The sequence below is a fragment of the Trichomycterus rosablanca genome, chromosome 14, assembly GCF_030014385.1.
Source record: "Trichomycterus rosablanca isolate fTriRos1 chromosome 14, fTriRos1.hap1, whole genome shotgun sequence".
NCBI lineage: Eukaryota > Metazoa > Chordata > Actinopteri > Siluriformes > Trichomycteridae > Trichomycterus > Trichomycterus rosablanca.
In genome coordinates, this window is record NC_086001.1 from 32,352,190 (window position 1) to 32,365,126 (window position 12,937).

The window sequence follows — 12,937 nt, forward strand, 5'->3', positions numbered from 1 at the left end:
CAGGGTTTACATGCGCACATAACTTTTTAGTGTGGACCATGTGATCAGTACTGTAAAACAGGGTTTAGATTTGAACTCACATTTAAATGTAGGCAATGTGATCAGTATCGTAAAACAGGGTTTAGATGCGCACTAAAACTTGAATCCTACTGTAAAACAGGGTGTAGATGCGCACTAAAAGTTTAAGGATATCATAAAACAGGGTTTAGATTCGCACTAAAACGTGAATCATACCACAAAACAGGGTGTAGATGTGCACTAAAAGTTTAAGGGTACCGTAAAACAGGGTATAGATGCGCACTAAAACTTTAATCAAACCGTAAAACAGTGTGTAGATGCGCACTAATAGTTTAAGAGTACTGTAAAACAGGGTTTAGATGCAAACTAAAACTTTAATCATACTGTAAAACAGGGTGTAGATGCGCATTAAAAGTTTAAAGTTAATGTATGTGATTAGGTCAGATAGCCTGCCTCATCCCCAACATTCTGAAGGAATATGAAAATAAACCTAGGTTATGTATATACAGTGTATCACAAAAGTGAGTACACCCCTCACATTTCTGCAGATATTTAAGTATATCTTTTCATGGGACAACACTGACAAAATGACACTTTGACACAATGAAAAGTAGTCTGTGTGCAGCTTATATAACAGTGTAAATTTATTCTTCCCTCAAAATAACTCAATATACAGCCATTAATGTCTAAACCACCGGCAACAAAAGTGAGTACACCCCTAAGAGACTACACCCCTAAATGTCCAAATTGAGCACTGCTTGTCATTTTCCCTCCAAAATGTCATGTGATTTGTTAGTGTTACTAGGTCTCAGGTGTGCATAGGGAGCAGGTGTGTTCAATTTAGTAGTACAGCTCTCACACTCTCTCATACTGGTCACTGAAAGTTCCAACATGGCACCTCATGGCAAAGAACTCTCTGAGGATCTTAAAAGACGAATTGTTGCGCTACATGAAGATGGCCAAGGCTACAAGAAGATTGCCAACACCCTGAAACTGAGCTGCAGCACAGTGGCCAAGATCATCCAGCGTTTTAAAAGAGCAGGGTCCACTCAGAACAGACCTCGCGTTGGTCGTCCAAAGAAGCTGAGTGCACGTGCTCAGCGTCACATCCAACTGCTGTCTTTGAAAGATAGGCGCAGGAGTGCTGTCAGCATTGCTGCAGAGATTGAAAAGGTGGGGGGTCAGCCTGTCAGTGCTCAGACCATACGCCGCACACTACATCAAATTGGTCTGCATGGCTGTCACCCCAGAAGGAAGCCTCTTCTGAAGTCTCTACACAAGAAAGCCTGCAAACAGTTTGCTGAAGACATGTCAACAAAGGACATGGATTACTGGAACCATGTCCTATGGTCTGATGAGACCAAGATTAATTTGTTTGGTTCAGATGGTCTCAAGCATGTGTGGCGGCAATCAGGTGAGGAGTACAAAGATAAGTGTGTCATACCTACAGTCAAGCATGGTGGTGGGAATGCCATGGTCTGGGGCTGCATGAGTGCAGCAGGTGTTGGGGAGTTACATTTCATTGAGGGACACATGAACTCCAATATGTACTGTGAAATACTGAAGCAGAGCATGATCCCCTCCCTCCGGAAACTGGGTCGCAGGGCAGTGTTCCAGCATGATAATGACCCCAAACACACCTCTAAGACGACCACTGCTTTATTGAAGAGGCTGAGGGTAAAGGTGATGGACTGGCCAAGCATGTCTCCAGACCTAAACCCAATAGAACATCTTTGGGGCATCCTCAAGCGGAAGGTGGAGGAGCGCAAAGTCTCGAATATCCGCCAGCTCCGTGATGTCGTCATGGAGGAGTGGAAAAGCATTCCAGTGGCAACCTGTGAAGCTCTGGTAAACTCCATGCCCAGGAGAGTTAAGGCAGTTCTGGGAAATAATGGTGGCCACACAAAATATTGACACTTCAGGAACTTTCACTAAGGGGTGTACTCACTTTTGTTGCCGGTAGTTTAGACATTAATGGCTGTATATTGAGTTATTTTGAGGGAAGAATAAATTTACACTGTTATATAAGCTGCACACAGACTACTTTTCATTGTGTCAAAGTGTCATTTTGTCAGTGTTGTCCCATGAAAAGATATACTTAAATATCTGCAGAAATGTGAGGGGTGTACTCACTTTTGTGATACACTGTATGTATATAAGTGTGCACAGTTACTTACCTTTTGTCTACTACACCAGTGTTTCTCAGCCTTTTTTCAGTTATGGCACCCTTTAAAAGTATGCAAAATCTCAAGTCACCCCAGTCTAAAATGTATTAAAAAATTTACACTCAGCATCCCTCGGACTGCTAACACACGCGCACACACACCATAAGGTGTCATTTAGGGAGGGAGGGGTAAACGTGACTTACTTTTAATGGGAAACCTGAGCCTGGGATGATGCACACAATCGCCCAATTCTGGCAGGGATGGATGAGAGGCAGACACAGAGTTCCTGGTCCAGAGCCCTCAGTCGCTCCCTGTACTTGTTCTTATGTAAGTTAGGCTCGAAAAGCTCAGTTCGCGCCATGAACGAATCAGATTTAACATAACTAAACAAGTTTATAGTTTATTTCTCAATTATTTGTCATTATAAGAGCAGAGCTTCTTTTCTGCATGTTCTCTCTGTAGCTCGGTTACGGCTCTCTCAACTCAAACTCAAAAGAAGCTTTATTGGCATGACAAATAAAGACATTCGTATTGCCAAAGCAAGTTAGAGAGAAATAATAAAAAATAACAGTAAGAAAGAACAAATATATCCAAAACAGTTACATGTGCAAAAAAACATAAAATAGAATAAAATATTAATAACAACAGTGCAAAAATAATAACAATAAAAATTATAATATTTACAGTAATAATGATCAGTTTGTGTTTGTGTGTGTGTGTGTGTGTGTGTGTGTTTGTGAATTAGGCTGAATTAGGCTGATTTCCTCTAATTATAAACATACAGAGAAGAGCAATCAACTTCTGGAACCATCTAAATGAGAGCGACCCCCAAACTTATCATTATAAAGCCCTTAAACACCAAGAGCTGAGCAAACATACCAGTCCCCTCATCCAACTTGTCCTGAGTCATTGCACCCATACACCACTAACACACACCCATACACCACCAACACACCACCAGTAATAACGCCACTAACACACACCCATACACCACCAACACACAAAGATACACCACTAACACACACCCATACACCACTAACACACACAGATACACCACTAACACACACAGACACTGTAATAACACACGCCGACACACCACTAACACACACCCATACACCACTAACACACAAAGATACACCACTAACACACACCCATACACCACCAACACACAAAGATACACCACTAACACACACCCATACACCACTAACACACAAAGATACACCACTAACACACACAGACACTGTAATAACACACGCCGACACACCACTAACACACACCCATACACCACCAACACACAAAGATACACCACTAACACACACCCATACACCACTAACACACAAAGACACACCACTAACACACACAGACACTGTAATAACACACGCCGACACACCACTAACACACACCCATACACCACTAACACACAAAGATACACCACTAACACACACCCATACACCACCAACACACAAAGATACACCACTAACACACACCCATACACCACTAACACACAAAGATACACCACTAACACACACAGACACTGTAATAACACACGCCGACACACCACTAACACACACCCATACACCACTAACACACAAAGATACACCACTAACACACACCCATACACCACCAACACACAAAGACACACCACTAACACACACAGACACTGTAATAACACATGCCGACACACCACTAACACACACCCATACACCACTAACACACACCCATACACCACTAACACACACCCATACACCACCAACACACAAAGACACACCACTAACACACACAGACACTGTAATAACACACGCCGACACACCACTAACACACACCCATACACCACTAACACACAAAGATGCACCACTAACACACACCCACACACCACCAACACACAAAGATACACCACTAACACACACCCATACACCACCAACACACAAAGATACACCACTAACACACACAGACACTGTAATAACACACGCCGACACACCACTAACACACACTAACACAATAAAGACTCAGGAACAGGAGAAATCTGCAAACCCAATTAGAATAAACCAAATTACACAAAAACTCAGAACTAAATATCTGAATTATTGGGAAACTGAAACTAAAACTCAGAGTAAAATGCAGTGTTATTTGGCCCTAAACAGACACTACAGTGCAGCAGACTATCTGAGCACAGTATCTGACCCTAAATTAAGAAACACCCTGACGAGGTACAGACTGAGTGCACATGACCTGGCCATTGAGACGGGGCGACACACCCGGTCCTGGCTGCCATGGGAGGAGAGGCTGTGCCAGCACTACTGCACTCTCAGTAAGTAGAGATGGAGCTGCACTTCCTCACCCGGTGTACCAAGTACCACCACATCCGCTCTCAATTCTTCCCTAAATTTAATAACATCATTCCCAACTTTACCTCCCTCCCAGACCCCGACAAACTGCCCCACCTACTGGGGGAGCACAGAGAGAGCTGCACACTAGCAGCACTCTACACCCACACACCTGCCACCAGGTGAGGGACAGTGGGTCACCATGTCCCACACACACACACACACACAAACTGATCGTTATTACTACCTCATTAATGTAAATATTATAATTTTTATTGTTATTATTTTGCACTGTTTTTATTAATATTTTATTCTATTTTATATATTTTGCACATATAACTGTTCTGTATATTTTTGTTTTTTCTTATTTTTATTTTTAATTTTTCCTTGTAACTTGCTTTGGCAATACGAATGTCCTTATTTGTCATGCCAATAAAGCTTCTTTTGAGTTTGTGTGTGTGTGTGTGTGTGTGTGTGTGTCTCTCTCTCTCTCGCTCTCTCTCTCTGTGTGTGTGTCGCTCTCTCCGCGCTCCGTTTTCGGGTTAAATTTCGATAAGGAAACAGCTTACATGCCTCAGCAGTCCCACAATGTAAAACAGGGTGTAGATGCGCACTAAAAGTTTAAGGGTACCGAAAACAGGGTTTAGATGCGCACAAAAAACTTGAATCCTACCGTTAAACAGGTTGTAAATGCGCACTGAAAGTTTTATCATACCGTAAAACAGGGTGTAGATGCGCAATAAAACTTGAATCATACCGTAAAACAGGGTTTAGATGTGCACTAATCCCCTTGGCAGTCCGGCCTATTTTTGTGCATTTTCCGCCTGAAAGACATACCTAGTTTCTAAGGCTTCTCATTCAGAAAGTTTATAAGATAACACAAAAATTATACTTCAGTGTTATAGAAAACCCTTTAAAGTATCAGAAAAACACAGCCAAATGCCATGATGTTATGTTACAATGATCAAATGATGACAAAAACCCCCCAAAATGTAGGCGCTTTTTACATTTTTTTTTAAAATCCAAAGTTTCAGTGAGTATAAGTAGGACTGCAGGTCTGCAGACCACCTACACAACATATATAGAGTTGTAGCCAAATGGGTTTTCTGTCACCAGCCCAGATTTTAGACCTCTAACTCATTCTGATTTTGAGTTATTGCACCCGGAGTGGCATCACACTTTACTGCTCTCCAAAGCTTTCCAAAGCTTTCTAACTCAGAATAAACAGATTATACTGCAGATAAAATGTGTAAAATGCATTATTTATACTTTATAAAGTCATTATTTATAACATTTGAGTGTTTTTTGGAGTGATGAACTCTCACAGGCAGCCAGTCAGCGCTCCCTTCCCCCAGCGCGCACACACATATACAAACCGCTACTTTTGTAACAAGATACAGGCAGCCGGTTGAACTTTTCACGAACTGAGTCGTTTAAATAGATTCACACTGTATTATCAGCCCTAAGAGAAAAGTTTGACTCACTCTACTGATTCAGAAGCACACATTCCAGCGTGCGTAATGTGTATCCATGGTGACGGCTGGTGAAATACAGCTGTTTAGACTAATCCGAGAGGCTAAATGCAAAAAGCGGGGCGGGATATAAGCTGGTCCTCCAATCAAAAGCAAAATATGCTAATATTTTTGCATTTCTCCAATGAAAAACAAGTATTAGGTGGTGAGATGGATACTGTCTCTACATTGGCTGTAAAGGTATTGCGCAATCTCACAGCCAAACTCTGAGCGCTATCAGTTACAGGGAGGTTTTGTGATTACTGTGAGCGCTTTCTCATTATAATACGAGCTGATATTCGCGTGTTATTGACTTTATAAACTTATACAACATGCTTGCAACTATTCAAAATGGCCGCCGGTGTTTGTAAACATTTACAAAAAGTGGATTTTATCTGGAATGGAAGGACTAATGAACATAAATTTGGACTCAGATTGAAGATAAAAGATCCAGGTATGTGCTGGTTTAGCTCTCATGCTTTTGTTTGATATACATTTGTCGCGGTGGTGTTGTTTACCGAGTGCTTTGATGCATTGCATGCTATGCATTGATGGCAGAGCTTTATCAGACATGAATCATTTCTGGTATATTTTTAATGCTGATTTATTTGAAGTAAAACAAACAGCAGAAATGTGATGGTGAAGTTGTGCTGGCTTGTTTGGTATAAATGTTGTCGGTATGAAAGTAAGTACCGCAGTATAATATTACAAAATATAAAGGCTGTATTTCTGGCAGAAATTTTTCAGACCTACAATTCTTTTGTGTTTTTAAAAGAACTTATAAACAAAATAAGCTCAATGTTTACGTTGCTAAAAACTAGAGATTTTAAGCTATCAGAAGGTTCCTTGTTTACCAACAATGATATTTTGACGGTGTGACAGTATACAGAGAAACACAAACATAAAAATTCATAGCCCGTTCACGGGCTAAAGACCACCATGGGGTTTTTAAAATGTTCTTTTCTTTCGTGCAGCGGAGGATAACGAGTAGACTCCAGAGCTTTCTGTGTTTGTTCAGCATGGAGATGCTCCGGATCATCACAGACTGCACCGTCCACGAAGCCCGGAGAACAAACGAATGCTGGAGCCTTTCTGTCAGTGAGCTGATGGCCTTCATAGCAGTTCTGTTTCTTCGAGCAACACTCTGCCCAATTGGTGCGATGATAGAGTCTTGGTCAGAAAATTATGCCGTGCCTGCAATCAAGGAGACGATGTGCCGTGACCGCTACAAAGAAATCATGCGGTATTTGCGGTTTGACAACAAAGACACCCGTGCTGAACGTGTGAAGACCGACAGATTCGCTGCAGTTTCGGACATCTGGCAACGTTTCATATGTAACTGTCATCTGTGTTACGTACCGGGACAACACATTACTGTCGACGAGCAGCTGTTTCCCACCAAGGTCCGCTGTCCATTCACGCAGTACATCTCAACTAAGCCTGATAAATTTGGCATAAAGTTCTGGATTGCTGCAGACTTGGAGACGAAGTATATGTGCAACGCCATTCCATATTTAGGAAAGGACCCCAGTCGTCCCAAAGGTGAAAGACTGTCTGAGAATGTCGTCATGAAGCTCATGGAGCCATTTCTGGGCAGGGGAAGAATTGTCACCATGGACAACACATCTATGGCACTGGCTAACAGACTGCTGAACCATAACACAACTCTGCTTGGCACAATCAACAAAATTAGACGGGAGATTCCCCCTCCACCAAAAAGTGCCAAGGGCCGGGCTGAATTGTCCACACAAGTTTATAAATCTGGCAGTGCCACACTGACAGTGTATGTTCCTAGGAAGAACAAGTTGGTCTGCGTTCTCAGCACCATGCACCAGCATGTGCTAGTTGGCGATGAGCGCAAACGGAAACCAAACACTATTACAGATTACAACTCCATGAAGGTATGTATATGCATAATGTTGCCGCACTGGTTTAATGTACTTATACATGTTGCACTGTTTCCAAAATGTAACATGCACCTCTCAAAATATTGTTTTTGCAGTGTGGTGTCGACATAATGGACCAGATGGCGTGTGTGTTTATACGGTACGTGCAGCCACACGCAGGTGGCCCGTTGCCGTATTTTACAACATGCTTGACCTAGCAGCGATGAACGCATATGTGTTGTACAAAGCATGCACCAGGTCCACCGAAAGCAGAAGAGATTTTATACATGGCCTTGCACTGGAACTTCGGCAGCAATTTATGCTGGAAAAGGCTATGAAACAAAAGCAACATCCCTCGCCTGTTCCTGGAAAGACGACGTAGTGTCAGGTGCAGACGCTCTGCACTAGAAACCGCAGCACAAAACAGTGTGGAGTTTGCAACAAGTACACCTGTCGCAAATGTAGAACTGAGAAAAACTGGGTGTGTAATAAGTGTGAATAACATGTATAGCTACAATTACACACACACACACACACATACACACACACACACACATATATATATATAGTACCTATAGTTTTGTAAAAACATTAAATAAACAAACAAAAAAAAAATTGCAATTTTGTAAGATTTTTTTTCCTGTGAATATTATTTTAAATAAATCTTGCTGCCAGCTCACTCAGGCCTGTCTCTAGAATTTGGGCAGAGGAGGATAAGAGGTGTTTGTGTGTAGACAGGCTGTGGGTCATTACCATGATACTGGGTACTAAGTGGCTCACAACAGGGGAGTGGGGGATCGAGAGGCTAGAGTCCCTTGCGCAAAAAAGCGCAAGCATAGTCATTCTAGTGTTAAGGACTAAACTCTAGACCTGTAGCTGAGTCACTTGGTAAGAAGGATCTTCTGCACGTTCTTCATTAGAAACGACCTGCTGGAGACACCAGCTTTGTTAAAGTGGCTGCCAGGATTCTAACAGGAAGGTAAAGGGTTTTCTTGTTTGTTTCTTTTACATTTATGTTGCATTTGTTGTTCTTTTTATTTTATGATGTTATTTAATATTATCAGGTTAATATATTCAGACTGTTTAAAATAGCTTTATGCTCATAATTGTGGTGTTTTATGAAGCCTTTTTTACTCCCAGCACACCAAAGATTTACACTTGTGAGCTAATTATTAGTCCTGTCATGAACTGGATTAGATTTGCTTGGTGCAGGACTGATGTTGAGAAAGTCAGATCTCTTATATCTTTATTTATATCAAGTTATTATTATTTATAAATTATTATTTAATTATTAATATCTGCAGTATTTATAAGTATTTTATCCTGATGTTCTTTGAATTCAGATTCTCACTTAGACGTGAAGTGAATTTAATGTTTTTATTACTAGGTGATGAGTTTATTATTATTGTGGTATTAATGTAGTAAAAGTAATTCTAATTAATCAACTTGTTTCTTTGTTTCTGTTGCTTTCCAAGGAAACAGTTTCTACAGTCTTATCAAAGCATAAACATGAAGAACTTTCATCACTGCTTAGAGTGGGAAGAGTTTTATTAAGCAGAGTAATCTCAAACAACACCAGCGCATTCATACAGGAGAGAAGCCATATCACTACTCACGGTGTGGGCAGAGTTTTACTATGCAGAGTAATCTTCAACGACACCAGCACATTCACACAGGAGAGAAGCCATTTCAGTGTTCAGAGTGTGAAAAGAGTTTTACTCAAAGCAGTAACCTTAAAGTACACCAGCGTGTTCACACAGGAGAGAAGCCGTATCACTGCTCGGAGTGTGGAAAAAGTTTTAGTCAACGATGTACACTCCAACAACACCAGCGAATTCACACAGGAGAGAAGCCGTATCACTGCTCAGAGTGTGGAAAGAGTTTTATTCGAAGTAGTGACCTTAAAGTACACCAGCGTGTTCACACTGGAGAGAAGCCATATCACTGCTCAGAGTGTGGAAAGAGTTTTGCTCAACATGTTAACCTAAAAAAACACCAGCGTATTCACACAGGAGAGAAACCGTATAACTGCTCTGAGTGTGGAAAGAGTTTTGCTCAACAGGGTACCCTTCAAAAACACCAGCGTGTTCACACAGGAGAGAAACCATATTACTGCTCAGAGTGTGGAAACAATTTTGCTGAACATGGTAGCCTTCAAAACCACCAGCGTATTCACACAGGAGAGAAACCATATCACTGCACCGAGTGTGGAAAGAGTTTTACTCAAAGTAGTGCCCTTAAAGTACACCAGCGTATTCACACAGGAGAGAAACCGTATTACTGCTCAGTGTGTGGAAAGATTTTTGCTCATGAAAAGAATCTCAAACAGCATCAGCGTATTCACATAGAAAAACTACATCACTGTTAAGAGTGTGGGAAGTATTTTATTGCATATTATGTTCTCCAACAACACCAGCGCATTCACACAGGAGAGAAGTCATATCACCATTCACTGTCTGAAAAGAACTTTAGTGAAAGGAATATTCTTTAAGTACACCACACCAGCGCATTCACATAAGAGGATGACCCATATTGCTGCTTATAGTGCAGATGAAGTTTTACTGGAAGCAGCATTTTTAATAGACACCAGTACGGTCACACAGAAGTTACGTTTTTGTGACTGAAGTCGTCTTGAAAAACACCAGCGCATTCAGAGGAGAAAATAAAATGATACTCCACTACTGCATGTACAGAAAGAGCTGTGTGTGCTTTCTTTTTCTACTAATATCCACTAGAACTGTTCTACTTCAATTATCAAATGTACATGATGGTATGAATATTATTATTAATCATCAAATGTAATGTGGTGTAATGTACCAACCTCAGATCTGAATCTGTTTTTGTTCTTTATTCAAGTTTAATCTACTTTAATAAACACAAAACAACTTTTACTTTCAAGTGGAAGAATTTTACCCTGGTCTTTATGGTGTTTGCAAGAATTCTTCATATTATGAATGCAAAGTTTTCATAAATGAATAGCCTCTTACTTTAACACTTTTAGGTCTACACTCCAAAATTCTAGTCTTTAGATGATTTCCACTTAGCAAATAATGAACCATCCTCAACCAGAATGTACATGAGAAGGTGTGAATGGAGGGCTGTGGACTGAACAGTGTTGCATTGTTCTATCATCATGAGTCTTTGTTCTTTGTGTTTATTTATAGACCAAATTAGTGGTAGCTAAACTCCTTTGTTAAAAGAAATACTCATATTTACATTTAATTATCCCACCATCTTCTAGTGCATAAAACCCAGTTCATATAAATCCTAATACAGACTGCACTGACATGTTTTAAAATTACATTTAAAAATAAATAAATACTATTGTGGTAGTTTAGGCGTTTCCTTATCATGGAGGTGACCAATTGACCAAGACCAACTGAGGGGTCAGGAGGCAATTGTTTTTTTATTGATGAATAAATGTATTTGTTAAACTGTAAATTCCATCTGAGTCCTCTGTGTGATGAGAGTTTGGTTTTGAATCCGATGTCAGCAAATGTGTCCACAGTTGTTAAATGGGACTAAACTCACTGTCCATGTATTTGTATGTAGGCTTGAGCTGGAGTGACAATAGAAGGTAGATGTAAAGAACTGGGTGGGCACCCAGCTAGCAAAAAAATTATGAATATATCCGGCATGCCGGAACTTTTTGTGTCGGCCCACATCCGGCAGCTGGATCTGGCCCGGTGTCAAAATAAATGACGGTTAGATTGTGGCCCATATACGGCTGCCCGGATCCCAGCCATGACTGCCAGCAATAAGCCAGCACTTAACCACCTGCTAGCCAGAACAACCATTATCAGGCCCAGTTAAGGCCTGCAGTAGATTTTTAAAAGGCTTTCCTTTAATGGTCACTGGTACTACTACAACTGTTCTTGCTTCTTATTGCTATGAAAATACTCTGTAAAATATATATATATATATATATATATTAGGGCTGTCGAAGTTAACGCGATAATAACGCATTAACGCGATCTCAGTTTAACGTGATTAAAAAAAATAGTGCCGTTAACGCATTTGGCCCTGCGAGTCATCTGTAGTTCATGTTGATACTTGACCGTGCACGGCATCTATCATTAAAAGTAGAGGAGTACGTGAGTGATGGAGAAAGGTCTGTTAAACGTGAAGTTTCATTTCAAAAGTTTGCCAGATGGCTCACTTGACAAAACAAAAGCTGTTTGCAGTTATTGTCAGAGTTTAGCTATCACCAATTGACCAAGACCAACTGAGGGGTCAGGAGACAATTTTTTTTATTGATGAATAAATGTATTTGTTAAACTGTAACATGTGGTATGTGGTATTTCAATCCAGCTTGAAATACCACATGCAAGCCAAGCACACATTTGGCAGCAGGTTGAGCTCTGGCAATGTACGACAGACAACACTGGACAATGTTCGCCGGCAGACGATGGACCAGCCCACCTCCAACAAATTAACGGTAGCAATTGCTAAATGGATAGCCACAGCATGCAGACCAATTAACATAGTGCAGGACGAGGGTCTGCGCGACATAATTAGGCTCGCTTCCAAGGACCCATCTTATGAGTTACGCTCGAGATCAACTATCGTCAACAGAATTCACGAGCTATATGAAACGGAGAGGGCAAAACTAGCTCAGGATTTGGAACTCACAGCCACTATTGCTCTTACGGGTGATTATTGGACATCACTAGGTAACGACAGCTATCTCGGAGTTACAGGTCATTATATAGATGAACAGTGGCAACTTCATTCACATGCTTTAACGGTCATGAAAACAGAGGAGAGGCATCATGCTGTGACCTGTGCCGAACATTTTATGGATGTGGCGAAGCAGTGGAACATCGAAAGTAAAGTGAGTACCCTAAGCACAGATAGTGCAAGAAATATGATAGCAGCGACGAGGCACCTACCGTTCGAACATTTGCCATGCATCGCACACAGCATTCAACGTACTGTTACAGTGTCCCTACAAAATAGTATATTTGACTGTGCACTTTCTAAGTGTCGCAAGGTGGTGGGGCACTTCAAACATAGTCCACCTAATACCTCTG

At 41.0% G+C, this 12,937-nt stretch overlaps 1 pseudogene; it reads left to right on the top strand.

Moving 5' to 3' along the window:
* Positions 1-7,037: 7,037 nt before the first annotated feature.
* The window catches only part of LOC134326306 (zinc finger protein 271-like), a 77,482-nt pseudogene continuing 71,582 nt past the window's right edge, over positions 7,038-12,937 (top strand).